The sequence below is a fragment of the Euprymna scolopes genome, chromosome 23, assembly GCF_053919585.1.
Source record: "Euprymna scolopes isolate OS-2025 chromosome 23, ASM5391958v1, whole genome shotgun sequence".
Taxonomy (NCBI): Eukaryota; Metazoa; Mollusca; class Cephalopoda; order Sepiida; family Sepiolidae; genus Euprymna; species Euprymna scolopes.
In genome coordinates, this window is record NC_136504.1 from 112,746,000 (window position 1) to 112,769,639 (window position 23,640).

The window sequence follows — 23,640 nt, forward strand, 5'->3', positions numbered from 1 at the left end:
ACGATGATCCACGCATAAGAGCTAAATTGACCGACTTTTTAATTCAACTGAAAGTGCTCAACGATAAGAAACGAATTTCTTAAAGGGGCTGTCATAATTATTTTTTTACCATAATAATTAAATACCTACAGACACTAGTGTTTCATCCTTTCGGGATTCTTCAGTGCAGGGTATATATATATATATATATATATATATATATATATATATATATATATATATATATATATATATATATATATATATATATATGTGTGTGTGTGTGTGTGTGTGTGTGTGTGTGTGTGTGTAGTTTTGTGTTTTTGCAGTATGCCACTTAACGAGGGTTCGCTAGAGACTGATCTGCTCTGGTGGGGTCGGCTTAGGGAGGGCGGTATGATGTTGAAAGACTCGAAACCGCTCAATGATCTAGGCCAAGCACATCACTGAAGATACCCTTGAAAAAGAAAAATAACACGAATTTAAGTGCGTACGTTTGAACTATATATATGTGTGTGTGTGTGTGTGTGTGTGTGTGTGTGTGTGTGTGTGTGTGTGTGTGTGTATCTGGCTGTGTGTGTCTGTGTGTGTCTGTGTGTGTCTGAGTGTGTCTGTGTGTGGTAAATTTATATATATATAAATTCATGACAAATAATTAAATACAGTTCCTGTAATTTCACATCAACAATATTTAGGTGTGTTTCTTTCTGATTCATTCTTTCATAGCTCTTGTTGATCTTTAGATTTCTACATTGAGCTTACTTGCTATTTATATGGTTTATGTAATACTTGCTTATATTTATATGGTTAATGTAATACTTGCTTATATTTATATGGTTGATGTAATACTTGCTTATATTTATATGGTTGATGTAATACTTGCTTATATTTATGTGGTTGATGTAATACTTGCTTATATTTATATGGTTTATGTAATACTTGCTTATATTTATATGGTTTATGTAATACTTGCTTATATTTATATGGTTAATATAATACTTGCTTATATTTATATGGTTGATGTAATACTTGCTTATATTTATATGGTTGATGTAATACTTGCTTATATTTATATGGTTGATGTAATACTTGCTTATATTTATATGGTTGATGTAATACTTGCTTATATTTATATGGTTGATGTAATACTTGCTTATATTTATATGGTTGATGTAATACTTGCTTATATTTATATGGTTGATGTAATATTTGCTTATATTTATATGGTTGATGTAATACTTGCTTATATTTATATCGTTGATGTAATACTTGCTTATATTTATATGGTTGATGTAATACTTGCTTATAATTATATCGTTGATGTAATACTTGCTTATATTTATATCGTTGATGTAATACTTGCTTATATTTATATGGTTGATGTAATATTTGCTTACATTTATATGGTTGATGTAATACTTGCTTATATTTATATGGTTAATGTAATACTTGCTTACATTTATATAGTTGATGTAATACTTGCTCATTTGTATACTAAGTTTTATATTTGAATTATCTGTTTGTTTATCTATCAAGTCTCGAATGCATTTAGTATTCGAATGCCTCTGTGTCGCAATATAGAGGCATTGAAATCTTGGATATAAAACTAGTTATTTCCTCAGTAAGATTGTCTGGGTTATCTGCCCATTTGCCAGACGAATAATTGTAATTCTCGGCCGGCCTCGCTCAGCTTCCCCGCAACGGAAACTTCGCACCGTCTGATCAGCACCAAATATCGGTTCAATCTTCCGCTTCTCCTCACATACAACGGACAACCTTTTCAGACACCTGCAACCTATCGATAGTCAAAACTAACAGAAATGTACTGAGTGCTGCTTGCCTATTTCAAGTGCAAATGGCTTCATGTCTCCAAACAGTCGGCCACAACGCGGATGAAATCCCAGGTTAATTAAAGACGGCCCGAGGAGTCGAGAATTACGAGCGAACTGTTTTCTGTAAACTACTTGTATTCAGCGACGGAATCGAAGTTCACCTGCGTATCAGAAGTGATGCCGTATCTGGTCGGTTATAAATCAAGACCCATTCTTCAATATTTTCTGCTATAAATTTGTCAAAGACTTTATAAAGTATAAGCCGACCAACATCCGAGATTGGAGCAAGTGGTTAAGACTATAAATTTATCGCTCACCGATCGAAGAAGTTTATTTTTATTACTAGCAGGTCGCCCACCGTAGCCTAGTAAGTTTGTTTTTTTACATGGAGGTCATCACTTATCAAGGCCCGGAAGCTACTCGAGGATAACGGTTATTGCATGTACAGTTATCAATGGGATAGTGTCGTAGTAATCGTTAGTATTGGAGATTTGATAAAGGGGCGGTTCATCAGGAATTTGTTTATGTTGGTCTTGAAGACATCCAAGTTGAAGTCAGATGGGAAAGAGGCAAGCGATAGAGAGTTCCACGTGCGTTCAGTTCTAAGAAAGGAGCTTTGTTCATTGAATCTACGTTTTGATTTAGGCACAGATAAAGAGTGGGGAAAATTATTGACAGTGGTTTCCGCTAGACGGGTGTTTATTGTGTATTTTACATGAAATAATGTGCTCTGATCGTATAATAAGTTTTAAACCTACTTCATAGACAGTAATTACGGGGGATACAGGAAAGACTCAGCATCTCTATCCCGTCGCGATTAACCACATGACGAGGGCTAGAGGAATAGTTGGTCGAAACGTCGTGAAACAACAACTACGAAGATGAGGATCATAGTCTGCAAATAAATAAATAAATATACAAATTACTAATCTCCAATAATAAAATAATAGTGTGTACGATCGTTTCAGAGATGATATGAAGTTTCATTGATATCAGGTCCCAACGTCAGCTTATGACACCAATTTCAAAGTTGAAATAGCAAAATGGGAACGGTGGAGGAGATGTAAAAAATATAAATCGATCGTCATCGATCACATCCTGGATTTTTGAAAGCTATCAGTTTCATGCGATTTCTAATGCCAATAATTTCGTTTCAACTTCAAACCAAATTCCTATCATTTTTCAAGTCATAGTTTCTACATTGCAGAACTTCTTATCCGACAAATATAGATCTACTAGCAGATGAAACCGACGTTGCCCGGCATCAAACGTAATGTTGAATCCCTTTTAAAAAAACTCATTAAAAAAATATAAACAAACTGAGATATGTTCATGCCAATATTATGTTTTTTAACAGTTCAATTCTTATAAATAAAAAAATACTCGAGCTTATATGGAAACCAAAGCCTAAAGAGAATGAGTCAAGTACAATATCTATTACCTCAGCTTGCCAGGATCTTTAAAAAGTGTTTTCAAACAACCTTATTCTTAACACGATGAAGCTGTGATGTGAAAGATTCGCGCATGCGCAATCGTGAAACAGTTAACAAACGGATAAATATCCAATGGCTCTTAAGCATCAATTTTTGAATTTTGACCCTTTTTGCAGTCCATTTTTTCGACTGAAAACCGATTATTTATTCCACGTGTCTGAAATCCCATATAGCAAATTGCAAGCCTGTAGATCAGAGATTATCTGAGTCTATAGGTTACCCTCTTTCTCACGCACACATACACACACATTCTCACGTTTCTAAATATAGAGAATAGATAGATATGATTTGCATTTCTCAAGTTTACAGATAGACATTCGACCATTTGATTTACGAATAATGCCTCTGGATCTATGTTCACCATTCAACTTCCAACTAACCCCGTAGTTACTCGTTCCTACGTTGACTTTAAGATTTATAGATTTAAAATATTACTTGTTTAATACTTTGAAGTTTTCAAAATATGTGCTAAGCAGTAATCATAGATAGTCTATATAAATGTAATTTTATGAATTGTTTTTTGTTTTTTTTCTCTCTTTGTCTGGAGATAAAAGCTCTTCTTTAGAACATTAGGTACTACGGAAATAACCATTTTTCATTTTTATCGGCTGTTTCGAATGAAGGTTGCAAATTCTTATTTGGAAAGTTTTAACATCCTCCATATACTGATGCTCTTAAATATTTAGTATATTCCTCGGTTAGAATTGTCCTATAACTATTTTATATATACTCTTTCTAAAAATGTATTTTATTTTGTAAACTTGAATTTTATAAACACTCTCTCTCTCTCTCTCTTTCTCTCTCTCTCTCTCTCTTTCTATATATATATATATATATATATATATATATATATATATATATATATATATATATATATATATATATATACTAGCAAAAGTACCCGTCGTTGACTGGGTTCAAAAACAGCCTACAGAAAATGGACTCTGATTTATGAAAGTATGATCGGTTATGAAAAAGAAGGGTTGTAATGAGATAGCTTCCAATTTGGGGGTTTCAAAACCAAAGCAAAATATGATGAAAGTAAAAATAAATAGATAAACCCTATAATTTATTATACCATACCTGCTCACACTGAAACACTTATCACAATTTTCTGTGAATCTATATTAAAAAACCTTGTTAAACTTTGTGACATATTTCCATTCTGTGGAGATCAGGCGCGAACGAACACCCAATAATTTTATTATACCATATTTCTTAAAACTGAAACATAATTATCAAAGTATACTTACGCAGATAGATATGAAAAGTCTTTATTAAAGTTTGTGCCTATTTCAATTTTATGGTGGGCAGGCGCGAACGCAACCCCCACAATTTTATTATACCATCCCTATTTAAGTTAAAACATACTTATCAAAGTATTATTATGTACATCTATATCAAAAACTCTTGTAAACGTTTTTTTTTAATTTTTTATTTTTTTATTTCCATACTTTTTGGACCAGGCGCGTATGTAGACCCCACAATTTTAATGAATCATCATTATGCCAGATCAAACATATACATTTCTGTGTCTCGATACATCTTCTATCATTATATGTGATCGTTTTTCTATAATAGTCAACCATATAGGAGCCTATTCGTGATCAGACACACACACAGACGTTCAGTTTTATATTATACCAGCAGAAGTACCCGTCGTTGACTGGGTTTAAAAACAGCCTACGGAGCGCTGATTGAGGCTGAATACGGCTACATTGAATAGTTGTCAGCTTTACTACATTATCAAGTTAGCTAAATTGATTTTTCTTCATTAAAAGTTTTAAAATAAAGCTGTAGTGTTGTTTTCTTTAGGTGGACAACATTATTGTTGCACTCTGTACTAAGTGAATTAGTCAAGATAATAAGGTATTAACTCTACATTGGTTCTTTTAGGTTGTTTGTTTCTTTGGAATTTGGGGTTGGGAACCTGATACCATTATCAAGTTAACCAACTGATTTATTGAGGAGGCATATAAGTAGGTTGGACATGACGTTCACTTACCGCGGAAGTGGACACGAACAGCGGCCGTGCGTGCAAAAGGCTCAGGAAAAAAGCGCGTATTGGAACGGGAGCGAGACTATTATTCGGAAAAGATGCGCTCGCCCGAAAGCGAATAGATTCGAACCTTTGTATACTCCATTCGCTGACGAGTGGACGGAATTAAGGAGACAGAAATATTTTCCTTTCTTTTTCTTTCTTTTCCCCGTGTCTCGGATTAAGCCGGTCCGTTGAAGTGGTAAGTTGTAAACCTGGAATACATCTTTGAACTTGTGTCACGCGCACATGCTGGGACATGGCCGATAAACGCTTCGATAGTCAGAAATAAATGAAACGAACTGGTTTCCGCGGTGTACACGGAGTCGCGCTCGAAAATGACGATGGAATCATTGGGCACGTTCCCCTTTGTCGTCGTTTATTAAGACTAGCATATGTTCACGTACACAATTCACCTGATTTTTGCACGTGTGTACCTATCTGTCAATCGTTGGGGCTTTATAGAGCCAACGTGCGTGTCTATTTGTAGGCGTTTCTCTTTGCTATACAATGTGTTTTAAACACAGAGATAATGTGTTCGAGTTCAAACATCTCTCACCCCCCGCGCAGTCTGGTACCGTCGCAAAGGAACAAACAAACAAAAATAAATAGATAAAGAAGTGAAAAGCCGACTCAACCAATTTTCTAACGCAAATGAAATGCATTTGTTCGTGGTTGTAACAAAATAACGCTTTTTTATAGTATAAGTATAAGTCAACTTTTAAGAAGCACGGGGACAATGGAATTTAAAATGTGAGGTTAGAAAGAAAGATCATGTACGAATTTGTATTTTTTAAACAAACAAATATTTATTCATTTATATTTTAATATTTTCGGCTTATAAAAAAGCCTTCATCAGGATTAAAAAAAAAACAATACAATATATTTTTTCTATTTTTTTTTCTTACGTGCCATGATGTCGTTAAGCAGAGTGGTTAAGCAGAGTGGGATGCCTAGTCAGTTACTCGGTCTTTCCTTCCTTCTTTGTTATTTGGTTTCACTCTTGTGGGGGCGGGGCAGTGATGTGGCAATGGGGGGGGGCTTCGTGTGGGGTTGTGGTTAGAGATCTTATGGATATGCGGCTTCAGTGTTCTTGGTTCAATGTAATGTTTCATGTTTTGCCTTTGCAGCAGTTTGTCTGGCCCGTGCTTGTTGCTCCTGTCTGTTAGTTTCCGCATTCAAGGGTTTTTCTTAATATTTCAGCTGTTACTATTATTATTATTATTATTATTATTATTGATGTTGTTAGTAATATTGTTTTTATTATTACTATTGTTATATTGTTTTCATTATATAATTTTTCTATTATTGTTGTTGTCATTATTATCATCATTTTTATTATTAGATCACGTGCGAATTTGTATTTTTTTAAATAACCAAATATTTATTCATTCAAAGTTTAAAATGTTCGGCTTATAAAAAGCCCATCAGGATAAAAAAAAGAAAACAATACAATATATATCTTTCTATTTTTTTTTTCTTACGTGCCAGGATGTCGTTAAGCAGAGTGATTGTGTATTGTAAGCAGTAAATTTGAAACTTTAAATAAATAATTATCTGCTTATTTAAAAAAAAAAAATACAAATTCGCACGTGAGCGTTCTTTCTTACCTCACATTTTAAATTCCATTGTCCCTGTGCTTCTTACAAGTGGAGTTATACATACAGTACACATTCGCGCACGAACAGCGCTCACCACTGGACTTACAATACACAACCACTTTGCCTAACGACATTATGGCACGTAAGAAAAGAAAAAATATATATACTGCATTGTTTATTTTTTTAAACAAATCCTGATGAAGACATTTTTATAAGCCGAAAATAAAAACTTTAAATAAATATTTGTTTATTTAAAAAATACACATTTGCACGGGATCGTTTTTTTTTTCTAATCTCACATTTTAAATTGCATTTCATTATATTTCCAAAGTTTTTTCGCATCATGTGCTTTTTAAAAGTCTCCGTCTTCTCGTCACCTCGGGCCAATCAAGCCAGTGCTTTCTCGGCTTTGTCTACACACATCCGTTTTTTGCAAGTCATCTCTTCGCTTCTCTCCTCGAGCACGTGGTGTATTTTCCCCCCTTTTCTTTTGACGCAAGCTCGCGGACGCATGCTAATTTGCATACGTGCTTTAACAGCTGCCGCCACTAATTCTTTCCCCAGACAACCATCTTTTCGGCTGTGGCTGATTCTCTTACACCCCCCCCCATATTAAACCCTTTTCACAAACATTGGTAGATACGTGCGCCCTTAATATAATCAATGTTTGCAGCTATCAACACGACAAATATAGCTACCCTTTCTTTGTCTGTCTTCATATATGCTTACTAATATATGAAAGACGCTTTGTGTGTGTGTGTGTGTGTGTGTACGTGTGTGTACGTGTGTGTGTGCGTGTGTGTGTGTGAGTTCGTTTCTTGATGGACTCAAAAACGGCTGGGCTAGTTCCTTGTAAATTTAACACAAATGTTCTTTATGTGTCTTGGCGTATTCTTTTTATTATTATTTACTCACTAGGAGTATTCACACAAACCATCGTCAAAGATTGTTCTTTGACAACTAGTGGTGTTACCGATAGTCCGCCTGACAACAAGTCTCCTCAGATTTCCAGTACTCTCCAATTATTTCGACAACCTTTGCAAATTAATTTACTTTATCGTAACAACAGCTTAACATTGATTTCTCGTTGGTATCCAAATCTTCTTTCCCCATCTCCAGTGGAGGTTTGGCTATTGCAATTTTCCTTGGCCTTCCCCTCCTCCTTGACCCTCATTATGTGGTGTGGGTCCTGTGTATGGTGACACTCACAAAAAAAGTGGGTGCGGTTTCTACATTTGTAGTTTTATTATTATTATTATTATTATTATTATTATTATTATTATTATTATGATTATTATTATTGGCTTACATGGAGCTTTCACACAAGTCAACAAACGATCTGATTGGAAACCTGTGGTGTTCTCTGGAAGCTGAGTGACAACAAGTCTCCCCTGACGGACAGCTCTCTCTACCTCTTTCGATAACATTTGCAAATAAATTTGCGTCATCGCAACAGCCTCTTACCATTGATTTCTCGCTGGCAGTTGCCAATACTGGAATTTGAGTGGCACTAAGCCTCCCCAAGGTCCCAGTTCTCTTCGCGCTTGTCCAGCCGTGGTCTGGCCAGCGTTCTCTCCTCAGTCTTTCGATCCTTCTTGACCCTTCTCGGCTCTTGGGTATCATTTATTATTATTATTATTATTATTATTACTATTATTATTATTATTATTATTATTATTATTATTATTGTTGTTGTTGTTGTTGTTGTTGTTGTTGTTGTTGTTCATATTATTATTTCTATTGATGTTATTTTTGTGGTTATTCTCATTATTATTGTTAATATGTCTGTTATTAATAGCGAGACCTCTGGCAATTCCACGGCGGCATTCTCATATCCAACATATTGCTACTGGGCATTCTGCGAACGTCCAGCGTGAATGAAGGCACCGCAATATTATTGTAGCCCTTTTGTTAAAACTGCAAAAGTATTTATTTAAGTAATCTGGTTAATGTAGTTTAAGAACATATCTTGTTATTACGGTTTATCTCCAATATCCTTATAGGAGTCTGTGACATATTTCCATTGTATGGATTCCCAACGCGAACGGAAACCCCACGACATCATTTGACCATCTTTAGATAGAACAGACACCACCCTTGAATCCTAGCAAGAAGACCAAGAAGGTATATTCTAGTTTCGTGTACGACCCCCGACATAATTTTTTTAAATTATTTTTTCTTTTTGACATTGGGTTTTTTGGTGATCGGGAGATCCTATTTATTAAAAAGGAGGGTAAAAGGTGATAACGCAGTACAAACAATAAATTAGCGTGTCTATATTTTAATTTAATGTTCATAGTATCTTATCACCTTCAATCTCCTTTTTTTAATAGGATCTCTCGAGCAAATAATGTATTATCTCGAAAAGCGTGACAAAGGTACGTACGTACGTTAAAGCTACTACGATATTAATATATAGATTATTCTTAATATTATTCTTTTATTATCGTTAGTATTATTGTTATTATTGTTGTTAATATTGTTATTATTATTATTATTATTATTATTATTATTATTATTATTATTGTTATTATTATTATTATTATTATTGGCTCACAAGGAGGTTTCACACAGATCTTTCCGTGAAAACATCCTGTGGTGTTCCCTGGAAGCTGAGTGACAAAAAGCCCCCCCCAGGTTCCCAGTACTCTCTACCTCTTTCGATAAAATTTGCAAATAAATTTGCGTTATCGCAACAGCTGCTTGCCATGGATTTCTCGTTGGCAGCGGCTATTGGTCTACACTGGAATTTGAGTTGCAATAAGCCTCGTGAAGATCCCACTTCTCTTCGCATTTATCGGGCGGATGCCTAGTCAATTACTCTGTCTTTCCTTCCTCCTTGACTTTGTTATTTGGTTTCACTCTTGTGGGGGCGGGGCAGTGATGTGGCAATGGGAGGCTTCGTGTGGGGTTGTGGTTAGAGAACTTATAGATATGCGGCTTCAGTGTTCTTGGTTCCATGTAGTGTTTCATGTCTTGCCTTTGCAGCGGTTTGTCGGGCCCGCGCTTGTTGCTCCTGTCTGTTAGTTTCCGCATTCAAGGGTATTCCTTAATATTTCAGATGTTTTCATTATTATTATTATTATTATTATTATTATTATTATTGATTCTGTAAAATTTAGTAATATTGTTGTTATTATTACTATTGTTATATTGTTGTCATTATTATCATTATCATATTTGTTGTCATCTATGTATTATTCTGCTTGTCCATTCCTTAATTAGCCTGTGCATTACGCTTTGAAAAATAACAAATATAATTTGTCGAGGCCAAAACTCTTCAGAAAAACACCAGTTTACTAAATTTGGCTTTAAAACCTCTAATCTAGCAATCCTAGACAAAATAATACAGTGACCTCCCTTTTATGTAGCCTCGTTTTAGAATATCATTTTATTAATATATGATCATGGAATGGTGTAAGAAAAGAACTAGTAATAATTTCGATGTAAAACGATTTTTTTAGAGAAGAGAGAAATCAGCGAAACGTATAAAAGGGAACATTCGAAAAATAAAAGGGCAAAAAGAAGCATTTTATTCCAATGAGTAAATTCAAGGCTGTCTTATAAAATGTGATTGTATGATTTGTATTGATCTATGTGCATAATATTAATTTCTGAGTATATATTACTACTGATGAATTTATTTCTTTTGGTCAAGTTCTGCATAAAAAATAAAGTAGACACTATTTTTATAGAAATGTAAATAAACTCATATTTGCTGATTGGTCTTTGATTTTTTGTCAAAAAACTTCTTTTTTCGCTATCCAGAAAATATCAGCTTTATTGAAACGTATTTGTTGATTCAAGATATTTACTATTCTGGGGAATTTACGCGACTCCTGCTGATATTGTTATTCTTATGATTATTGATATTAATATTGTTATTATTATAATCGTTTTTTTGTTTTTATTAGTATTAATGCTATTATTAATATTTCTATTATTATCATTGTTATTTTTATTGCTATTAATATTATGGGTATTATTGTTATGCATAATTTTATTCGTAATTTTTCCTCTTGATCTTGTTTAGTTAGTTTTTGTTTTTATTTTGTTGTTTTTATTTTGTTGTTTTTATTTTGTTGTTATCTTGCGCCTTCCTCTAATCTCATTTATCGAGGTTTGAATCGAATTTTTAAACCCAATCTTGTACTAACACTTTAATAAAAAATCCAAAACAGTTCAAAGGATTTCCATCGACTGATCCTCGATACTTGTTTCGTATTTTTTCCTAAGATAATCATTTATTGTTTCAATATGAATTTCTATTCATACAAAAGTCTTATTAATGTTCAAGTATAATTTAATCTGAACAAACGTCATGTTCTCAGCAAAAAAACTCTTTAAATTAAGAAACAATCATATGTATTATACAAAATCGTTAAAACATTAATTTTCTACAAATATTATAATCTCATCATCCGGATACATACAGATCATGACTATATATTATCGTCTGATCACCAAAGTTAAGCAACGCCAAGCCTGGCCAGTCCCAGATGTGTGATCTATTTGGGACTACCAGGTCAGGTCAGTCCTCCAGCTTTCTTATATGTGTTGCGGCGTCGTGCGCATACGTTAACAGTTTAGGACAAGATCATAGCGTTTATCAAACAACATTGTGGAGTTTACCATCGCGACTGCGTGCGCAAAATAATGATGAAGTACGATGCTGATACAGGACACGCCAAAAACACATTCAATCTATAAATATGAAAACGATTGCCGTTGTGAAACGTTGTTCTGATAATTTGTTTCGATTGTGCAACAGAGATCAAGGTTCTGGAAATCCGTGTATATATATATATATATATATATATATATATATATATATATATATATATATATAACTACTTAATTTCCTCACATAAAATTAATATACGAAAGTATAGATTTATGCGTAAACTTTAAGTATTTACTTCAAAAGTGCTCAATACTCGGTGTAGCTTAATCAACATATATATTTTATAAATTACTATATATATAGAGAGAGATAGATAGATAGCTATATATCTATAGATACATTTACACACACACACACACACACACACACACACATATATATATATATATATATATATATATATATATATATATATATATATATATATATATATAAGGGAGGTGTCAGTGCGTGCTTTGAGGAAAATATGTTAAGTTAATAATAGTTTCCCAGTTATTTATAACAAGACCTTTTATTTATGAAGTTTAATGCAACTACAATGAAAGAAGTATTATAATCGTGACTATATTTCTTTTTTCTCTCTTTTTAAAGTTGTTTTTTTCTGATGAGTTAATAGCGGAACAAATTCAAAAACTGAGATAACATAGGTACATAATATTCTTATATATTATAGAATTCCAAATGCAAGCACTCTGATGAAAAAACTGAGATAATAAGTACATAATATTCTGCGTTATTTATAGAATTCCAAATGCAAGCACTCTGATGAAAAAATCTATTTTAATTAAAAAGGGTTTCCAGCATTTTTTAACCTTTACTAAGAAGGGGGTGGGATTTTACGAAGCTACTTGATGTAACGGACTAACTACCATAGAATATTCGAAACGTCTTACTACACACTGCCAAAATCCAAGAACCGTCTTACCAAATCGAAGACATTTTTCAAGTTGAACCGATGATTCGGATTTGGCTAAGAATAATTGTACTACGTCCAGTAAAAGTGCCCAGCCTACTACTCGTGCAAACTTCAGTTCTCCACGAAGACCATGTTACCCTAAAACTGTAATCATTTTTAGGCGAGTTTCCAGCACCTAAGCTAGTATAGAGTGCAAGCGATTTGATCAAATTTGTTTTTGTCTGCTGTATCAGCGAAACTTCAATCTTATACTCATACGGTAAACGCGCCAAAAATTCATGTTAAATTATGACCGCTTCAATTAAGGCCAAATTGCACAAACATAACGAGAGTATGTAAGCAGGGTAGAGGAGGATCAAAATGAAGGGTAAACTGTTTTCGTTCGTCTGCGCATGCTCCACCGCTGTCGACCGGAAATCCGGTAAATAATTTAAACGGGACGTCCAGGATTCTCAAATGACAGTTTCTCGTTCTGACCTCTGGACATCTGCAATGATTGGTCATTTATGTGATATTACTTGCGCTCCATATGATTCCATTTCTTTCACCGCACCCCTTCCTGTCTACTGCCTGCTCAATCAACCATCGTCACACGCCACCTTTAATTTTTTCGAAAGTTTACTTCTGGGAGAAGTGGTGTTTGCACTTATGTGTAAAAGTGTTTAAAGATGGCCGCTTCGTCATCGGCCGTGGTCTACAATTTCATTTCAACCTCTCATACGTTTTGAAAAAGTGTTGAAACAAATACCGAAATACTCTCTAATTGTACTGCATATAAAGATAAGCAATGGAAGCTAGTATACGTACACACCGTTGGTGTAATGGATGCCGGCAATGACTGTGTAAGCGGCATGCTGTTATCGAATTCTGAGGTTGTTATTTAATTTAAATTTTAAAATGGTACGATCGACTTATGCCTTATCAAATAAACCTAGCAGAAGGTAAACTGCGAGTTAATGAGCTACAAATTAGAAAATCTCTCCCGCCCAGTTATAAAACGAAACAACCATAGATTGAGAGAGTGGATGTTTCCAATAAATAAACTTACATTAAGAGTTCTGTTGATATTCCTTGGCCCTCATCAATTTTATATGCTAACAATAGTCTCAGATATATAGTCATCTACAGACAGGCCGTTTTAATATATAATATATATAGAGGACATTAAATTGTTTTTTTCTGAGCATTTTACAGTCAACGGAGAAAAAAGGCCAAAGATCCTAGTCTTTTGGTGTGCTGCTTTGAATAATAAATAGTTATGACCAAAGTTTCATTTCATTCGGACAAAAAACTAACAAACGGGGCCTAATTAGAGTTGGGGAGCGTTTTTTGGGGTCAACCTATATATATATATATATATATATATATATATATATATATATATATATATATGTGTGTGTGTGTGTGTGTGTGTGTGTGTGTGTGTGTGTGTGTGTGTGTACTTAATGATATTTTTTGTAATTATTTCATTTTTCGAATGGTCATTCTTATGTCTCGGTCGAATTTGTGTGGAAAAGTTGCGTAGTCACTTTTGTCCATCTGTTTTTTCTTTTTTTTTTTGTTTTTTTGCAAGTACTTTTAACTGATTTTCTTCAGTCGCCTTCAGGCAGTTGTTGATTTCGTTTAAAATCTGGATTATTTTATCGCTTCAGTTCAAACAACATTTAAATTACTTGAAATAGCGAAACGCGTCGTGTGTAAAAAATGTTCAAGTCATTTAAATGTAATGTTAATGGAAATACATAAAAGCATTCAGATTCAAAACGAAACAAAAAACTGAAGACCACTTGCAAAAAAAAACAACAAAAAAAACAGATAGACAAAACGACTATGAAACTTTTCTACAAAAATTTGACCAAGACATAAGAATGAGAATTCGAAAAATGGAAAAATTACAAAAAAAAATCATTAAGCAAAAACACCCCGTGCTATTTAACAATATATGTGTGAATGAAAATACGCTGCCTAAAAAAAACAATACACACACTCACACTCATATATATATATATATATATATATATATATATATATATATATGATGATTGCAACGTCTTGTCAGACGAGTGCCACTCCTTCAGACACTTAAAGTCCATGAGCCCAAAAAATGACTTTTTCTTTAGTCCTACCGGTGAATTCGCACGCCTCAAGCAGGCATGACACTGAAGATATTCATTGAGATCAATTATTACATGCTTCCAGCATTTCAAGCCTCCACGCGTCACAACTTTTCCATCGCTACAGGACCACTTTTATAGACAAATGCCTGAGGGAGTATCTATACACAGATTATGTTACAGTCTTTGTACGACAGCTAAGTCTCTCTCTCTCTCTCTCTCTCTCTCTCTCTCTCTCTCTCTCTCTCTCTCTCTCTCTCTCTCTCTTTCTCTGTTCAAAATGTTGAGATCCAGCAACAAGCAAGAGCAAGATAGCCAGAAACAAGTTAAACTACAGACCAGCTTAATGCGGGTACTGGTCTCCCGCTTTATGGTTTTTTTTAAATCAGAGATATGCTTCTCCTAGAAATGGTTGCCTTCACCACGGCTTACAAGAGTCCTATCCACCCCAACACACACATACACACACACACACACACACGGTGCTAGTTGGCCGTTGATCCCGAAAAAGGGTTCATTCGCCCTTTGGAAGGTCTTGTTTTTAATCCTTCAGGGAGACTAGCCACTCTCCTCACCAAACAAGTCTGGTGGGCGTACTAGTTTAGTCGCCGGTGACCCGACCATGAGACAGGTAGTACTGGGTTACATGGTACCAGTAGCATATGACATGACCTGACATACATACTAATATATATATATATATATATATATATATATATATATATATATACAAAAAGAACATATATAGTTTAAATTTATAAACAAAACAAATTTCTAAATTCATAGTACAGAAATATTATTATTATTAATATTTATAGGACAGTCCCAACTAAATGAAAAAAACGTTAATATGCACAATAGCGCAAATGTATGAGTCGGATTACTTACTGATTTCTGGTTGTAATATATTTCGTTTAAGCATTTTTTTTTTTTCGTTTTTTTTGTCTTTTCACTGAATCTATCTTTCTGACTAAATTTGGAATGGAATTTTTATATCAGATTTTAAAATTAAAAAATCTAGATTTCAATATTTTTATTAAGTCTATCATATGTGTATATGAATTTGACACGCAAAGTTCTATTCGGGATTATTTTTCGAGCTTGGATCTGTTTTGGAATAATCTTTCAACATTTTCCTCTATGCATTTTGTGTAATTTTATGCATGTGTGATTTATCTTTAAATTTCAAAGTCTATAATGTTCTAATTTATAAACTGCATACGAATTTCATCTTGCCAAATACGTTTGGTCATAGAAAAGTTGAAAATATCGTATAAACAGAACTGAAACCGATCGTTCATAAAGATTTGCTATAGAATATCTTGCAAGGTTCAATGATCAAATAGGTGGGAGAACGTTTTGAAGACATTGTATTAACGTGATGTACTGTCTGCTAAGTCGAAGTTAAGACCATTTGTTGACACTTCTACGACCGAAACAACGCATGGAAAAAAAACCATTGGCGATAAAGATGTACGGATTCATTCTTTTCTGATCTAAAGAACGATTTCTCAACTAATATAAAAGCGACTTGCTGCCTTTAACCGTTTTTTCGTCAAGCTTTTCTTATTTAAATACCAACATTCCGATCAGTGTTTTCCGGGAAAATGATCCAATCGTATACATATATCTTGGCGCAATTTGTGAGCAATGTTAAGTTGAACCAATGCGAATAACTATCCATACACTCGTCAACCCATCTCCCCCACTAAACCCCGTTTACCCTATTCATAAACTCTATCAACATAAATACATGCAGCCGGGTCGATACACACACATATATATATATATATATATATATACTTATACGCATGGCGATTACCTCATGCAAACTCTCGCCCATAATCTAGCTATATATCTATAAAAGTGAACGTGTCTGTGTATCTGTGTGTCTGTCTGTCTGTGTGTGTGCATTTCCCTACGCAATAACTTTGTCAATTTTAAGTCTACCGACTCGAGATTTAATATACAAGGTACTGAGATTTGGGAAAATATTTTTGATCTGTTTTAGGCCAGAATTTTGTTGGTTAAGGGGTCAAAATTCAACGATTTGACTTTTGAGAACTCTACCAAACTCCTCCGACAATTTTGGATCTTAACACTTGAAATTTTAGATATAGGTTCATTGGACATGGATCTAACTAAATAACTTGATTTGAGCTGAAAACAATAAATGTTAAGGGGTCATAATAGGGGTCAAAGTTTTAAAAAATGATCTCTGCGGTCTCTATCAAATTACTCAGACAATTTCTTGTCTAAACATTTGATATTTTACATGAAGGGTATTCAGAGATAGGGCAAGCTTTTTCAGCGGTTTGGATCCAAAATTTTTAGCTACCAATATATAAATGTATATATGTATGTATGTATGTATGTATGTATGTATGTATGTATGTATGTTTGCATATCTGCCTAAAACGTTCGACAGAGGCGACGGATTTTATCAAGATCAGTATCGTTTTGAAGTTCGACCTTTCATACGACAAATATCGAAAAAATTGCTAAAAACATTAATATCTTCACCTTCTACTAGGCACTTTTCTACAGAGTGGTGGCGCTTTTTCGCCGATATTTTTTTAAAGATATTGTCTCCTTTCGATTGTCTAGCCTTAATTTAAACATAAGTCACTTCAGGTTTGGCAGTGGTCATAACCGCAAAGACTTCAGGTTTTTCTCCCTGTTCTTTTCCTCCTTTGCGGTACGGGTTCAAAACTGCCTTCTTATTACCACTTTTTTTTTTTGCTCAACATACACCTCCAACACCCGGGCAACGCCGGGCTGAAATGCTAGTATATCTATAAAAGTGAACGTCTCTGTGTGTGTCTGTGTATGTACATTTCCGTACGCAATAACTTTGTCGATTTAAAGTCTACCGACTCGAAATTTGATATACAGGGTAGTGAGATTTCGAAAAATCTTTGTGATCGGTTTTCAGCCAGAAATTTGGCTGTTAAGGGGTTAAAGTTTAACGATTTGACCTTTGAGAACTCTACCAAACTCCTCCGACAATTTGGGGTCTAAACACTTGACATTTTAGATATAGGTTCCTTAGGCATGGATCTAACTTAATAACTCGATTTGAGTTCAAAACAATAAATGTTAAGGGGTCATAATAGAGGTCAAAGTTTAAAAAAAATTGACCTTTTCTTTTTTTCTTCTTTTTTTTTTTTTGCTCAGCATACACCTCCAAACACCCGGGCAACACCGGGCTGAAATGCTAGTAATAGTTCAGGAAATAAAGGAATGGATAATTTTTCCTAAATCTATATATCTATAAAAGTGAGAATGAATGAGGACACTTCTCAACCTATATATTCAACGAATTTTTCAGCTACACATTTATAATTTGATCTAATGGGTATTCAGACAGGTGGAAAGCTTTTTAATCGGATTTTATCTAAAAAAAAAAAAAAATTGCTTCTGAAGGCTCAAAATTGAAAAATTGGTATTTGGGGGGGGGCAGATTTTTATCTGTTTGTCAACTGTTTCACAAGGTTTGAAAACATATGTTTAAAAGCCTGCCAAGCTGGTCTAATGGTTATTGTATTTGAGTTACTATCTTTAGGTTTTCGTTTCGACCTCAGCTCGGGTATTTTTTTTTTTTTACTCGGAGATGTGAACTCTTATATACAAATAACAATACTCACATGGATATGTCTCGTTTCTTTACGTTTCTTTTTTACGTAATTTTTAAAGGAATTACCGTTAGTTTTAATACCAAGCAACGCCGGATACTTTTTCTAGTATATATACATAAATCTAAAATCGAACGGAACTACAACTGGATATTGGTTTTGCTAGTAAAATATTTCCGTACTATTGACATGGCAGGAAAACATCAAACATTCAACCTCTAATACGTTTTGAAAAAGTGTTGAAACAAATACCGAAATACTCTCTAATTGTACTGCATATAAAGATAAGCAATGGAAGCTAGTATACGTACACACCGTTGGTGCAATGGATGCCGGCAATGACTGTGTGAGCGGCATGCTGTTATCGAATTCTGAGGTTGTTATTTAATTTAAATTTTAAAATGGTACAATCGACTTATGCCTTATCAAATAAACCTAGCAGAAGGTAAACTGCGAGTTAATGAGCTACAAATTAGAAAATCTCTCCCGCCCAGTTATAAAACGAAACAACCATAGATTGAGAGAGTGGATGTTTCCAATAAATAAACTTACATTAAGAGTTCTGTTGATATTCCTTGGCCCTCATCAATTTTATATGCTAACAATAGTCTCAGATATATAGTCATCTACAGACAGGCCGTTTTAATATATAATATATATAGAGGACATTAAATTGTTTTTTCTGAGCATTTTACAGTCAACGGAGAAAAAAAGGCCAAAGATCCTAGTCTTTTAGTGTGCTGCTTTGAATAATAAACTAGTTATGACCAAAGTTTCATTTCATTCGGACAAAAAACTAACAAACGTGCCTAATTAGAGTTGGGGAGCGTTTTTTGGGGTCAACCTATATATATATATATATATATGCGTGTGTGTGTGTGTGTGTGTGTGTGTGTGTGTGTGTGTGTGTGCTTAATGATATTTTTTGTAATTATTTCATTTTTCGAATGGTCATTCTTATGTCTCGGTCGAATTTGTGTGGAAAAGTTGCGTAGTCACTTTTGTCCATCTGTTTTTTCTTTTTTTTTTTGTTTTTTTTTTGCAAGTACTTTTAACTGATTTTCTTCAGTCGCCTTCAGGCAGTTGTTGATTTCGTTTAAAATCTGGATGCTTTTATCGCTTCAGTTCAAACAACATTTAAATTACTTGAAATAGCGAAACGTGTCGTGTGTAAAAAATGTTCAAGTCATTTAAATGTAATGTTAATGGAAATACATAAAAGCATTCATATTCAAAACGAAACAAAAAACTGAAGACCACTTGCAAAAAAAACAACAAAAAAAACAGATTGACAAAACGACTATGAAACTTTTCTACAAAAATTTGACCGAGACATAAGAATGAGAATTCGAAAAATGGAAAAATTACAAAAAAAATCATTAAGCAAAAACACCCCGTGCTATTTAACAATATATGTGTGAATGAAAATACGCTGCCTAAAAAAAACAATACACACACTCACACTCATATATATATATATATATATATATATATATATATATATATATATATATGATTGCAACGTCTTGTCAGACGAGTGCCACTCCTTCAGACACTTAAAGTCCATGAGCCCAAAAAATGACTTTTTCTTTAGTCCTACCGGTGAATTCGCACGCCTCAAGCAGGCATGACACTGAAGATATTCATTGAGATCAATTATTACATGCTTCCAGCATTTCAAGCCTCCACGCGTCACAACTTTTCCATCGCTACAAGACCACTTTATAGACAAATGCCTGAGGCAGTATCTATACACAGATGATGTTACAGTCTTTGTACGACAGCTAAGTCTCTCTCTCTCTCTCTCTCTCTCTCTCTCTCTCTTTCTATGTTCAAAATGTTGAGATCCAGCAACAAGCAAGAGCAAGATAGCCAGAAACAAGTTAAACTACAGACCAGCTTAATGCGGGTACTGGTCTCCCGCTTTATGGTTTTTAAAAATCAGAGATATGCTTCTCCTAGAAAGGTTGCCTTCACCACGGCTTACAAGAGTCCTATCCACCCCAACACACACATACACACACACACACACACACACACACACACACACACACACGCGCGCGCGCGCGCTGTGCTAGTTGGCCGAAAAAGGGTTCATTCGCCCTTTGGAAGGTCTTGTTTTTAATCCTTCAGGGAGACTAGCCACTCTCCTCACCAAACAAGTCTGGTGGGCGTACTAGTTTAGTCGCCGGTGACCCGACCATGAGACAGGTAGTACTGGGTTACATGGTACCAGTAGCATATGACATGACCTGACATACATACTAATATATATATATATATATATATATATATATATATATATGCAAAAAGAACATATATAGTTTAAATTTATAAACAAAACAAATTTCTAAATTCATAGTACAGAAATATTATTATTATTAATATTTATAGGATAGTCCCAACTAAATGAAAAAAACGTTAATATGCACAATAGCGCAAATGTATGAGTCGGATTACTTACTGATTTCTGGTGGTAATATATTTCGTTTAAGCATTTTTTTTTTTTCGTTTTTTGTTTTTTCACTGAATCTATCTTTCTGACTAAATTTGGAATGGAATTTTTATATCAGATTTTAAAATTAAAAAATCTAGATTTCAATATTTTTATTAAGTCTATCATATGTGTATATGAATTTGACACCCAAAGTTCTATTCGGGATTATTTTTCTGAGCTTGGATCTGTTTTGGAATAATCTTTCAACATTTTCCTCTATACATTTTGTGTAATTTTATGCATGTGTGATTTATCTTTAAATTTCAAAGTCTATAATGTGCTAATTTATAAACTGCATACGAATTTCATCTTGCTAAATACGTTTGGTCATAGAAAAGTTGAAAATATCGTATAAACAGAATTGAAACCGATCGTTCATAAAGATTTGCTATAGATCAAATAGGTGGGAGAACGTTTTGAAGACATTGTATTAACGTGATGTACTGTATGCTAAGTCGAAGTTAAGACCATTTGTTGACACTTCTACGACCGAAACAACGCATGGAAAAAAAACCATTGGCGATAAAGATGTACGGATTCATTCTTTTCTGATCTAAAGAACGATTTCTCAACTAATATAAAAGCGACTTGCTGCCTTTAACCGTTTTTTCGTCAAGCTTTTCTTATTTAAATACCAACATTCCGATCAGTGTTTTCCGGGAAAATGATCCAATCGTATACATATATCTTGGCGCAATTTGTGAGCAATGTTAAGTTGAACCAATGCGAATAACTATCCATACACTCGTCAACCCATCTCCCCCACTAAACCCCGTTTACCCTATTCATAAACTCTATCAACATAAATACATGCAGCCGGGTCGATACACACACACACATATATATATATATATATATATATATATATATATATATATATATATATATATATATATATATACTCATACGCATCGCGATTACCTCATGCAAATTCTCGCCCATAATCTAGCTATATATCTATAAAAGTGAACGTGTCTGTGTATCTGTGTGTCTGTCTGTGTGTGTGTGTGTGTGTGCATTTCCCTACGCAATAACTTTGTCAATTTTAAGTCTACCGACTCGAGATTTAATATACAAGGTACTGAGATTTGGGAAAATATTTTTGATCTGTTTTAGGCCAGAATTTTGTTGGTTAAGGGGTCAAAATTCAACGATTTGACTTTTGAGAACTCTACCAAACTCCTCCGACAATTTTGGATCTTAACACTTGAAATTTTAGATATAGGTTCATTGGACATGGATCTAACTAAATAACTTGATTTGAGCTGAAAACAATAAATGTTAAGGGGTCATAATAGGGGTCAAAGTTTTAAAAAATGATCTCTGCGGTCTCTATCAAATTACTCAGACAATTTCTTGTCTAAACATTTGATATTTTACATGAAGGGTATTCAGAGATAGGGCAAGCTTTTTCAGCGGTTTGGATCCAAAATTTTTAGCTACCAATATATAAATGTATGTCTGTATGTATGTATGTATGTATGTATGTATGTTTGCATATCTGCCTAAAACGTTCGACAGAGGCAGCGGATTTTACCAAGTTCAGTATCGTTTTGAAGTTCGACCTTTCATACGACAAATATCGAAAAAATTGCTAAAAACATTAATATCTTCACCTTCTACTAGGCACTTTTCTACAGAGTGGTGGCGCTTTTTCGCCGATATTTTTTTAAAGATATCGTTTCCTTTCGATTGTCTAGCCTTAATTTTAACATAAGTCACTTCAGGTTTGGCAGTGGTTATAACCGCAAAGACATCAGGCTTTTCTCCCCGTTCTTTTCCTTCTTCGCGGTACGGGTTCAAAACTGCCTTCTTATTATCACTTTTTTTTTTTTGCTCAACATACACCTCCAACACCTGGGCAACGCCGGGCTGAAATGCTAGTATATCTATAAAAGTGAACGTCTCTGTGTGTGTATGTGTGTGTACATTTCCGTACGCAATAACTTTGTCGATTTAAAGTCTACCGACTCGAAATTTGATATACAGGGTAGTGAGATTTCGAAAAATCTTTGTGATCGGTTTTCAGCCAGAAATTTGGCTGTTAAGGGGTCAAAGTTTAACGATTTGACCTTTGAGAACTCTACCAAACTCCTCCGACAATTTGGGGTCTAAACACTTGACATTTTAGATATAGGTTCCTTAGGCATGGATCTAACTTAATAACTCGATTTGAGCTCAAAACAATAAATGTTAAGGGGTCATAATAGAGGTCAAAGTTTTAAAAAAATTGACCGTTTCTTTTTTTTTTCTTCTTTTCTTTTGCTCAGCATACACCTCCAAACACCCGGGCAACGCCGGGCTGAAATGCTAGTAATAGTTCAGGAAATAAAGGAATGGATAATTTTTCCTAAATCTATATATCTATAAAAGTGAGAATGAATGAGGACACTTCTCAACCTATATATTCAACGAATTTTTCAGCTACACATTTATAATTTGATCTAATGGGTATTCAGACAGGTGGAAAACTTTTTAATCGGTTTTTATCTAAACAAAATAAAAAAATTGCATCTAAAGGCTCAAAATTGAAAAATTGGTATTGGGGGGGGCAGATTTTTATCTGTTTGTCAACTGTTTCACGAGGTTTGAAAGCATATGTTTAAAAGCGTGCCAAGCTGGTCTAATGGTTATTGTATTTGAGTTACTATCTTTAGGTTTTCGTTTCGACCTCAGCTCGGGTATTTTTTTTTTTTTTTTTACTCGGAAGATGTGAAATCTTATATAAAAATAACAATACTCACATGGATATGTCTCGTTTATTTACGTTTCTTTTTTACGTAATTTTTAAAGGAATTACCGTTAGTTTTAATACCAAGCAACGCCGGGTACTTTTTCTAGTATATATACA